Here is an 11580-nt window from a genome sequence, read left to right on the forward strand (position 1 = left end):
ACAAACATAATGTTCATAAGTATGATCCCCAATCAGAGACAACGATAGACAGCTGCCTCTGATTGGGAACCATACCAGTCCAAACAAAGAAATAGATCACCTAGATTGCCCACCCTAGTCACACCCTGACCTAACCAACCACTTTGCCTGTTTGATGGTTAGTCTGAGGGCATAGCAGGATTTCATATAAGTGTCTGGATTAGTGTCCCGCTCCTTGAAAGAAGCAGCTCTAGCCTTTAGCGCGGTGTGGATGATGCCTGTAATCCATGGCTTCTGTCGGGGATATGTACATACGGTCACTGTGGGCACGACGTTGTCGATCCACTTATTGATGTAGCCTGTGACTGAGGTGGTATACTCCTCAATGCATGTGGATGAATCGCAGAACATATTACAGTCTGTGCTCGCAAAACAGTCAACATATGACAACAAATGAATGCAATCTCATTTAATGAGGAAAATTATCTTGGGTTGGAGAAGCTTCTAGTGATGGCTCTATACATTCTGGTGAAAAGGGAGGGTTTGTGACTCTTCTCTTCAGGTGGGAAGGAATATGCGATGTCATTTCCCTCTGGAGCAAAGGAGCCATGAGAATTTGTCCTCGACTCTGCAAAGAAAGACCATCCAGTATGTCATGGGTAACAATTCAGAGCAGAGTGCAATGTCTTTCCAAATGAATTAGTTGAACGCTAAAGTAATAATATCTTAGTCTTGAATGAGCAGCAGCAGGGCTTACCTGTAAAGTACACAGTAGGGGAAGTGTTCTGAGGCTGGTACTCCATAGACTTTTGAGGACAGTGGTCCTTTCTAACTTTCTTGGAACCCTGTTTGGTGGGAAAAGGCACATTAAAACAAACTGTTATATATCTTAAAGTAAAGTATGTCAACTGCAAAAGGGCAATACAATGCTAAAATACTGAATTATATAAACAAATAATATCTCATACATTCAAAAGCAGTGTTATTCATGAAAAATCTGTACTTGTACTATACCTTTGTGTGAAAGCATATCTTGCTGAACATGGTTTTCTTGCTTTTCTTGGACTTGAAGATGGGGATCTGCTCTCCAGTACTGCTGGTGCTATCCCTTACCAAATCCAACATCCCTTCTACAATGTCACTGGTGGCCATGCTGGTACCGGACTCAAAAGAACATTTGGCATTGGCTTTGGTGATCATTTGATGACTTGAGCCAACTGATAAGGCATCCATCATTTTGTTGACCATGACCTTCGTGAGCTGATTCATTGTGTCACTATCCTCTGGCTTGCTCTGATTGAGCTGGATAGGAAAGACCATGCAAGTAGAGGTGCTTGGTTCATTCTGGACTGAAACATCAATGTTGATATTTTCATACTCATCTAACCACTGTTTTAGGAAGCCCTTCACTGTCTCTTCAGCAAATATCTGGAGAAGCTGAGAGGAGAGCTTCCTGGATATGGCACATTGTTCCTTTCCCCATTTCAGCCTTGAAAGAATGGAGTCTGAAGCACTTCTGGCTGCTTCCAATGTTAAGACCTGTGGAGTGCTGTGGCTGTCCTGAAGGGCTATCACTTTATCCACAAATTCATGGCTGAAAATGTGGATGGTCCCAGTGGAAATTATTTTTCTCAATTTCCTAACAGCAGATCGGAGGTTGTCAGGATGAGAAGCAACTTTTCCATCTTCCTGTGTGTTCTCAACACTTTCCACCATTTCGTCCACTACCACCCCGGCAGCTTGCCTGACTTTGTCCACAAAGGATGGGGGAAGTAAGTTCTCTGTGTGAAACAAGTCCTGAATGATCATGTTTCTTACAATGGGAAAGTCACTCTGAGCAGGTAATTCAGTGGGGATGGGAGTACCGGGCAAGGTGAAGTCCCATTCTGACTGCTTTGATTTTGAAGTAGGTGTTAGAGGGATGGAGGAGCGTGAAGAAGAGGTATTTCTTGTGTTTTGGCTGTCAGCACTCCTACAACGGATCGTGCCAATATCCTCCAGCATGGATCCTGAGAGCTTAGTGGTTTTAGGTAGTAATTTGTGCGGAATGTCCACACAGGCATCGTTTCCACCAGGTGTAACACTGCTCTGGTTGACCTCAAGATGGCCGAGACTTGCTCTTTGTGAAGCAGGACTGCTTTGATATGTAAATATTTGGATTGAACCAAGTGTTGTGTCTGACATTTGAAGATCTTTTCTGAGAAACTCCGTAATCTTACTTTGCAGACTGTAGTAGATGTTACGAGCAACAGACCAGATTCTTTTCTCAGAAACCTGTCCAGTGGTGAGCAGGGAGGTTCCAGATACCATGTCAGATGATTGGGTGGTCTGGGTGAGCTCCTGCAGATCTTTCACTATGGTTTGTATAATATCAGAAGATGTGGTGGATGTAGATACAGACTGGAGGTACTTATCTGTTGTACCTTCCTCCACAATGTTAAATGATCTAGAGAGGACCTCACTCACTCCTTTCTCAGCTTTGGTTTGGAACTCATGACTAGAAAGTTTTTGGAGGCTCTTTGTTGAAAGACTGTGGGAAGATGCAATGCCTTTGGAGGCAGCCGTGCTGCAATCTAGACTTACTGGAGAGGTTCGCTCAGTAGAATCTTGGAGACGTTCAAACATGTCTTCACATGGTGTTGGGGACCTTGACAAGGAGATGTCCTTCAGCTGAGACAGAACACCACCTACCAACATGTTGACCTCAAGGGACATATCAGATATTTTCTTTCCTACTGTGGAGAAGCAAGGTGCATTTGATGTCTGATCCTCGCATGAGGTCAAGATTGTTGAAATGACCTGTTTGGTACTATTGTTCATTAGACCCTCGTCTGTTTCAGTCCAGAGAAGTTTTGAACTCCCGCTGACACCCATGTGTAGAGTCACTTCCTGGTTCAAACTGGGCAAGTGAGGCACACTCTTACCAGCTTGCGTCAAGTTCTGGCTTGCCAAACCAAGGTACTCCTCAGTCACAAGATGTCCAGAGTCCTCTGTGGGTGTATGGCTAGACATTCTTCTCTGCACGTCTGACCTCCGCGGTGAATGGTGAAGCCCTTTAATGTCTTCTTAATATTGTTATATAAACTAGTGGTAGCAGACCAGATCCTGCTCTTTCGCTTTTGTGCATTTTCCTGGAGGTCAGGTTCTCTCTCCTCTACTTCTGAAGGTTGCGCCAAGCTCTGCAGGTCTTCCACAAATGTGTCAATGATGCCAAAGGCAGCAGAATCCGCACAAATATCCTTTGACAAGGTGCTCTGGTTTTGAACGGAACAAGACCTGGATGCTACAGAATACGCAGGCTGTACACTAGTTAAGCTACTGTTGGACTTTTTAACTAGGAATTCACTCACTGCTTGAGTGGTGTCTCTCTTGAATTCCTCACTTGAGAGTTTTTTCATGCAATCTAACAGACTGGTCAAAGAAGCTGTGGCCTTACTTCTGCTGTCCTCAATTTGACAGGGGAACTCATATACTATTGGTGATGAGGCCCTGGAATGGGAGATATCCCCAAGCTGAACCAGAACACCCTCTACAAATTGTTGTATCTCAATAGAGAAGTCTGATCCTTTTTCTCCAACAGTGTACAGGGGGTCCTCCTTTGACATCTCAGTCTTGTACAAGACCAGAAGCTCTGAGATGACTTCTTTGGTGCAAGTTGTCAGAAGGAGCTTGCATTCTTCTGACTCAGTTTGTGCCCAAAGAAGTTTTGAGCACTCACTTAGGCCTCTTTGTAAAGTAACTTCACCAGTGGACTCTGGCAACTGAGGCTCACTCTTACTGGGCCTATATTTCATGTCTAAGCAAGGAAGTGGAACTGTCTCCGTAAACTCAGCATTTGTGATGTTGTCATCAGATGTGACAATACTCTTTAAGGCACATCGCTGAAGCTTGCCGAAATAATCTTTCAAGTTGTTTTGGATGCTGTGGTAAATGTGAACAGCAGCAGACCAGGCACTCTTCTGTTGGGGACTCTCTTCAGATTCAGCCAAGGACTTCATATCTGACACGAAAGTCTTAACAACTACTGACGCTGCTGAGCCCACTGGGTGAATTGACTCTGTCTTTACAATGGCAGACAATGTTTGACCTGATACAGCACCTGTTAACTCAGACTGAATGACTGAACTAGGAAAGCTCAAACTACTGACTTTTTTGGCAAGAACTCCACTCACTGCTTGTATTGCTGATGTTTGAAACTCCCGGCTGGAGAGTTTTTGGATGCTCTTAGATGTGAGCGTGCAGGAGGAACCAGATTCACCAATATTGTAGCTGCTCTCGTATTTCCTTATCAGGGCATCAAGATCGTCAATGAAGCCAACATGCGATGCCAAAAACGTGATCTTGTCCTTCAGATCTTTCAGCAAATTCTGTTCGTTCTTGTCAACAAAAGCCACCATTGTGTCAGAGATCATGGTCATGACTTGCCCTGTTAGACTCTTGCTCTCTTGGTCAACTTTTTCAAGTTTAGCAGCCAGCTCTCTCACCATGCTCTCAGTCACCTTGGTCTGTGAGTCTCCACTTACCGGTGTCACTTGAGAGGTTTGGCTATCGGAGGCACTCTTAACGACCACTGATAAGGCCGACTTGACATCTTTAATCACTTCTGCCATTACAGCAGGGGTCATCTTCGGAGAGCCTGCACTTCCAGATGGAGAATTGGACATGCATGCAAGTTTGGAGAGAGAACCTTGCAAGCTGTCCTGCACACAGGTGACGAGGGTGTCCTCTGAGACACCTAAGAGGACTTGTAGCGAGTCAGAGTTGGTTGTCTTCTTCTGCACATCAGACAGAGAGGTGAGAGTCCTTAAAAAAAAACAGAAATCATCACAGTCAAACAAATAATATGTAAGGCTGTGAGGAACGTTGCTCTGGTGGAGGTGTGTCAAACACATCTGCACCATTGAAAATAGTGGGGGAATCGTTGCTTTTGCTCTGGGAAAACACCTTAGTGTGGTGGAGGTGTGTCAACCACATCTAATGATAAAAAATAATAATTTATTCAACTTCTATAGTTCTTTTCATTACAGAAAGATAAAAAGAGAAAAGCTTCTGCTGGTTTGGAGAAGAAAAAAAAAACTAAATTATTCTGTTTTAAAGTCAAATAATATGATAAATTAGAGTACTTTTTTGTAGAAGTAATTTGTATTGAAACTGGCTTGTACAGTTGAAGTCGGAAGTTTACATACACTTAGGTTGGAGTCATTAACAGTTGCTTTTCAACCACTCCACAAATTCCTTGTTAACAAACTCTAGTTTTGGCAAATCGGTTAGGACATCTACTTTGTGCATGACACAAGTAATTTTTCCAACAATTGTTTACAGACAGATTAGTTAACTTATAATTCACTGTATCTCAATTCCAGTGGGTCAGAAGTTTACATGCACTAAGTTGACTGTGCCTTTAAACAGCTTGGAAAATTCCAGAAAAGGATGTCATGGCTTTAGAAGCTTCTGTTAGGCTAATTGACATCATTTGAGTCTGTGGATGTATGTCAAGGCCAACCTTCAAACTCAGTGCCTCTTCGCTTGACATCATGGGAAAATCAAAAGAAATCAGCCAAGACCTCAGAAAAAAAAAATTTCATCCTTGGGAGCAATTTCCAAACGGCTGAAGGTACCACGTTCATCTGTACAAACAATAGTACGCAAGTATAAACACCATGGGACCACGCAGCCGTCATACCACTCAGGAAGGAGACGCGTTCTGTCTCCTAGAGATGAACGTACTTGGGTGCGAAAAGTGCAAATCAATCCCAGAACAACAGCAAAGGACCATGTGAAGATGCTGGAGGAAACAGGTACAAAAGTATCTATATCCACAGTAAAACGAGTCCTATGTCGACATAACCTGAAAGGCCGCTCAGCAGGGAAGAAGCCACTGCTCCCGGAAGCCGCCATAAAAAACCCAGACTACGGTTTGCAACTGCACATGGGGACAAAGATCGTACTTTTTGGAGAAATGTCCTCTGGTCTGATGAAACAAAAATAGAACTGTTTGGGCATAATGACCATCATTAGTGTCTGGAGGCAACAAAAAGGGTGAGGCTTGCAAGCCAAAGAACACCATACCAACCGTGAAGCACTGAAAAAGCTTGTGCGGGGGTAGAACCAGAATCATGTTGTCAGGAGTGTTTTGATGCCAAAATTCTCCCAACCTATTGTGGGAAGCTTATGGAAGGCTACCCAAAACATTTGACCCAAGTTAAACAATTTAAAGGCAATGCTACCAAATACTATTTGAGTGCATGTAAACTTCTGACCCACTGGGAATGTGAAGAAATAAATAAAAGCTGAAATAAATTATTCTTTCTTCTTCTATTATTCTGACATTTCACATTCTTAAAATAAAGTGGTGATCCTAACTGACCTAAAACAGGGAATTTTTACTCGGATTAAATGTCCGGAATTGTGAAAAACTGAGTTTAAATGTACCTGGCTAAGGTGTATGTAAACTCTGAATTCAACTGTATATGGGCATATCTATCCTCTAAAAAATATGTTGAAATTGCTATAAACATCAAATACTGTTTAAGGACAATCATAAATAAAAGGCAGTATTGAAGAATGGTTACGGACATACCTCATGACTGGCTTGGGCAATGGTTTTGGGCAGTAGCTTCCACTGCCCAGACTGCCCATCTCCTTAGTCAGGTAAATCTCCTTTAACTTAAGTTGTTGTGATTCCTGCTCTTCTTCCTCTTCCTGATCCATACAGTTGGAGGAAGGGTAGGGAGTCGGGATGCGAAAGCTATTGTAAGACTTTCGACTGCCTGGCCTCTTAGGTACACCAGCCTCAGTAAATCTCACGCGGGATTTGGTGTTAGACTTATCGTCTAACAAACTGGTGAGTGACGCTGTGAGAGATCTCTGTGACAATGGAGAGGAGGCAGCATCTTGGATGCCCAGTAGTTCGTAAAGACCTGGGATGATGATCTGCATCAGCTTGTCCGATAAAAACTGGACAATCCTCAGACACAAGCCGGCAAGCTGTTGTTTTGTCAGCTGTATTCCAGAAACAGAAGAAGTGTTTTAAAATGTTGCATAGTGCGTCTTTCAAAAGCTTATGAACAAGGTTAAACATTCAGTGATCATTGTATTCTAAATAAGCTTTCAGATCTTACCGGGTCAGAAATGCCATTATGAATCCTACTCCATTGCCTGAAAATTATTCATATGAATTATTCATATTAATAGTATTAATATTGTCAGAAATGTCGGACAGTAGAGTCATCAGATTAGACAGTATTTTACACACGCTTTGTAGCAATTGTTTTGACAACATTGTGGTGTGATGTAACTTTTTCCGCAATGGAAATGTAGTTGATGAATCTGCTTTCATATAATCCTTTACAGGTTTGATAGTAGTACTGTACCAAAGAAAATAGAACATACTCCTCAGTTAGGTTCTGCAGGAAGTTGATAATCAGTGAAAAAGACTCAAGATTTGTCGCACTGTTGAGGCTCTCTTCTTCTGTGGTTTCCACAGTGCTGCTTTGCTTCTGGTAGAAATAAACATTATGAATCTCAAATAATGGCACCAACAGAGTCAAACATAATATTTACAACAAATATCATACTGAAAGAACTTATGAACCGTTAGAGAGTGGAGGAGCATTGGCAAAGTTGGACAAATTTAAACAACTGAAACACAACAGAGATGGTTGTGGTACGTCAACATTGCCAATGATAGCATCACTATAACATTTTATTGGATTAATGTTGTAATATGAAATGACAAGGTCAACTTACCATCTCATTGACAGCTTCAGAGGTCAGGTGGTCATCCACCACACAGACAGGCAGGTCTAGAGACTGGGACAAGGCTCTATGGTCATAACCAGGAGAGAATGGAAACAACATCAGAGCAGTCCCAATGGCAGAATCTAACCACTGTCTTCATGTCAAAGACTCACTTAGTAGTTAATACATGGCCACAAATAATGAGGGGTTCAAATAGATCGGCTGGGGACTTGACCCTACAAATGACTCCAAGAATGACGCCTGACCTGCCCCATAAACAAGTTCTCTCTTATTAGTCTCTCTCTCTTAATCTCCACACAAATATCTAACTGGACAGAGTGTGAGTGGCCTTACCTGACTGTCTCAGTGTCAGAAACATCATAGTCTTGTTGTTCTATGTCCTCCAGGGACATCTCAGCTCCAGCAGACGGGGCAAAGCCCGGGATGATCTCTCAAACTGAAAATAATGACTGTTTATGTGAACTGAACCATTTACAGTGGCTTGCGAAAGTATTCACCCCCCTTGGCATTTTCCCTATTTTGTTGCCTTATAACCTGGAATTAAAATAGATTTTGGGGGGGGTTGTATAATTTGATTTACACAACATGCCTACCACTTTGAAGATGCAAAATATTTTTTATTGTGAAACAAACATGAAATAAGACAAAAAAAAACAGAAAACTTGAGCGTGAATAACTATTCACCTCCCAAAGTCAATACTTTGTAGAGCCACATTTTGCAGCAATTACAGCTACAAGTCTCTTGGGGTACGTCTCTATAAGCTTGGCACATCTAGCCACTGGGACTTGCCCATTCTTCAAGACAAAACTGCTCCAGCTCCTTCTAGTTGGATGGGTTCCGCTGGTGTACAGCAATCTTTAAATCATACCCCAGATTCTCAATTGGATTGAGGTCTGGGTTTTGACTAGGCCATCCCAAGACATTCAAATATTTCCCCTTAAACCACTCGAGTGTTGCTTTAGCAGTATGCTTAGGGTCATTGTCCTGCTGGAACAGGTTTCCCTCAAGAATTTCCCTGTATTTAGCGCCATCCATCATTCCTTCAATTCTGACCAGTTTCCCAGTCCTTGCCGATGAAAAACATCCCCACAGCATGATGATGCCCCCACCATGCTTCACTGTAGGGATGACGTTCTCAGAAAATAGCGTTGTCCTTGATGGCTGAAGAGCTCAATTTTGTCTCCTCTGACCAGAGTACCTTCTTCCATATGTTTGGGGAGTCTCCCACATGCCTTTTTGGCAAACACCAAACGTGTTTTCAATTTGTTTTCTTTAAGCAATGGCTTTTTTCTGGTCACTCTAACGTAAAACCCAGCCCTGTGGACTGTATGGCTGAAGTGGCCCTATGGACAGATACTCCAATCCCCGCTGTGGAGCTTTGCAGCTCCTTCAGGGTTGTCTTTGGTCTCTTTGTTGCCTCTCTGGTTAATGCCCTCCTTGCCTGGTCCGTGAAGTTTTGGTGGGCGGCCCTCTCTTGGCAGGTTTGTTGTGGTGCCATATTCTTTCAATTTTTTAATAATGGATTTAATGGTGCTCCTGGGATGTTCAAAGTTGGTGGTGCCCCTTGATGTTCGATCGGGTTCAGCTCCGGGCTCTGGCTGGGCCACTCAAGGACATTCAGACACTTGTCCCGAAGCCACTCCTGCATTGTCCTGTCAGTGTGCTTAGGGTCGTTGTCCTGTTAGAAGGTGAACTTTTGCCCCAGTGTGTGGTTCTGAGCACTCTGGAGCTAGTTTTCAACAAGGATCTCTCTGTACTTTGCTCCATTCATCTTTCCCTAGATTCCGACAAGTCTCCCAGGCCCTGCTGCTGAAAAACATCCCCACAGCATGATGCTACCACCACCAGGCTTCACCGTAGGGATGGTGCCAGGTTTCCTCTAGACGTGACGCTTGGCATTCAGGCCAAAAGTTCAATTTTGGTTTCATCAGACCAGAGAATCTTGTTTCTCATGTCTGAGTCCTTTAGGTGCCTTTTACTGAGGAGTGGCTTCCGTCTGGCCACTCTATCATAAAGGTCTGATTGGTGGAGTGCTGCAGAGATGGTTGTCCTTCTGGAAGGTTCTCCCATCTCCACAGAGGAACTGGAGCTCTGTCAGAGTGACTATCAGGTTCATGGTCACCTTCCTGACCAATGCCCTTCTCCCCTGAATGCTCAGTTTGGCCCGGGCGGCCAGCTGTAGGAAAAGTCTTGGTGGTTCCAAACTTCTTCCATTTAAGAATGATGGAGGCCAATGTGATCTTGGGGACCTTCAATGCTGCAGGCAGTTTTTGGTATCCTTCCCCAGATCTGTGCCTCAACACAATCCTGTCTCTGAGCTCTACGGACATTTCCTTCGACCTCATGGCTTGGTCTTTGCTCTGACATGCACTGTCAACTGTGGGACCTTAGGTATGTGCCTTTCCAAATCATGTCCAATCAATTGAATTTACCACAGGTGGACTCCAATCATGTTGTAGAAACATCTCAAGGATGATCAAGGGAAACAGGATGCACCGGAGCTCAATTTCGAGTCTCATAGCAAAGGGTTTGAATACTTATGTAAATAAGGTATTTCTGTTTTTTTCCATATTAAATTGCAAAAATGTCTAAAAAACTGTTTTTGCTTTGTCATTATAGGATATTGTGTGTCGATTGATGAGGAAAATGTTGTCTGTAATCCATTTTAGAATAAGGCTGTAGCGTAAAAAATGAAATGTGTAAAAAGTCAAGGGGTCTGAATACTTTCCAAATGCACTGAAGCAGTCTATAAGATATATCTTATTACAGTTTAGGCCTACCTTGTTATTTTCTTCCATCTGGCAATATCATATTAATGGATTAAATCTATTTAGTTGCTAGTATTTCTATTAATTGTTTGAAAATACAAGTATTATCTACTTTCTGAAGGACAGCCAAGTTGATAGGCAACATAGAACCTACAGACAATTATGACATCATTGGAACACATGCACGTGTCACAAACACCTTTAGCCCAAAAAAGCAGTGTAGCAGTGCTGCCCAAGCTGGGGGCGATACACTTTTATTAGGCTTTTATTCAGATTCACAAACAATGCTCTACTTGAAGTCAATGAGTAAACATGTAGCAACATGGCTGAGCTTTAACGTGTAAGTAGAAGTTGACACTAACCATATGTATAATCCTAAAATGCTTGCCCTAAATACCAGTCTAGAACCCAGGTATGTCTCCTGCTATTTATAGTATCTTTCAAGTACATCTTATTACAGTTTAGGCCTATCTTATTATTTTCTTCCATCTAGCAATATCATTTTAAGGGCAAATACACACACATGTGTTGTAGGCCAATGAACTCCATAGTTTTAATCACAGTTTATAATAAGGAAGGGGAATTCTGTAACAGTTTATGACATCAAAGGTATGGCAGCTATGGAGAATCATTTTCAAAACAATGTCCAAAGCGGGAAATCATTGGATGTGATTCATTCGATTCTATGCAATTTCATCTTTGAGGACTGACATGGAAGCAACCAGTACACAACCCTGAACTCAATAACCCCACCACAGTTTCAGAAGAGATATCAAACCATATCTTGTCATTCTGTATTACATCCATCACAACTGGACAGTGATGGATGGCTATATGGAGCATCCTTGTCCATCATGTTCAGTGTGTTAGTGCTCTCACCACAGCGAGGCAGCAGAGTACCAGTTGAGGTAGGTGCAGGCAGAGCGTAGTAATTAAAGGCAGTGTCCAATGTATAAGAGGTAGCCTATCCATCCCCATATCAACACCTGCAGCATCTCATGACACGCGCTCACACTCCCCCATTTACCACAACTTCCAAACTAACTGGACCTAAAACAACGTGTAACTTCG

At 42.7% G+C, this 11580-nt stretch overlaps 1 long non-coding RNA gene across 1 annotated transcript; it reads right to left on the reverse strand.

Moving 5' to 3' along the window:
- Positions 1 to 176: 176 nt before the first annotated feature.
- On the reverse strand, positions 177 to 1041 carry LOC135529142 (uncharacterized). The gene is made up of 3 exons (XR_010453660.1): positions 994 to 1041; positions 737 to 824; positions 177 to 607 (listed from the first exon to the last, which is right to left on the reverse strand). It is a non-coding gene; the product is annotated as an uncharacterized LOC135529142 (long non-coding RNA).
- Between the last annotated feature and the right edge of the window lie 10539 nt (positions 1042 to 11580).

The sequence above is a fragment of the Oncorhynchus masou genome, unplaced genomic scaffold (genome assembly GCF_036934945.1).
Source record: "Oncorhynchus masou masou isolate Uvic2021 unplaced genomic scaffold, UVic_Omas_1.1 unplaced_scaffold_1104, whole genome shotgun sequence".
NCBI lineage: Eukaryota > Metazoa > Chordata > Actinopteri > Salmoniformes > Salmonidae > Oncorhynchus > Oncorhynchus masou.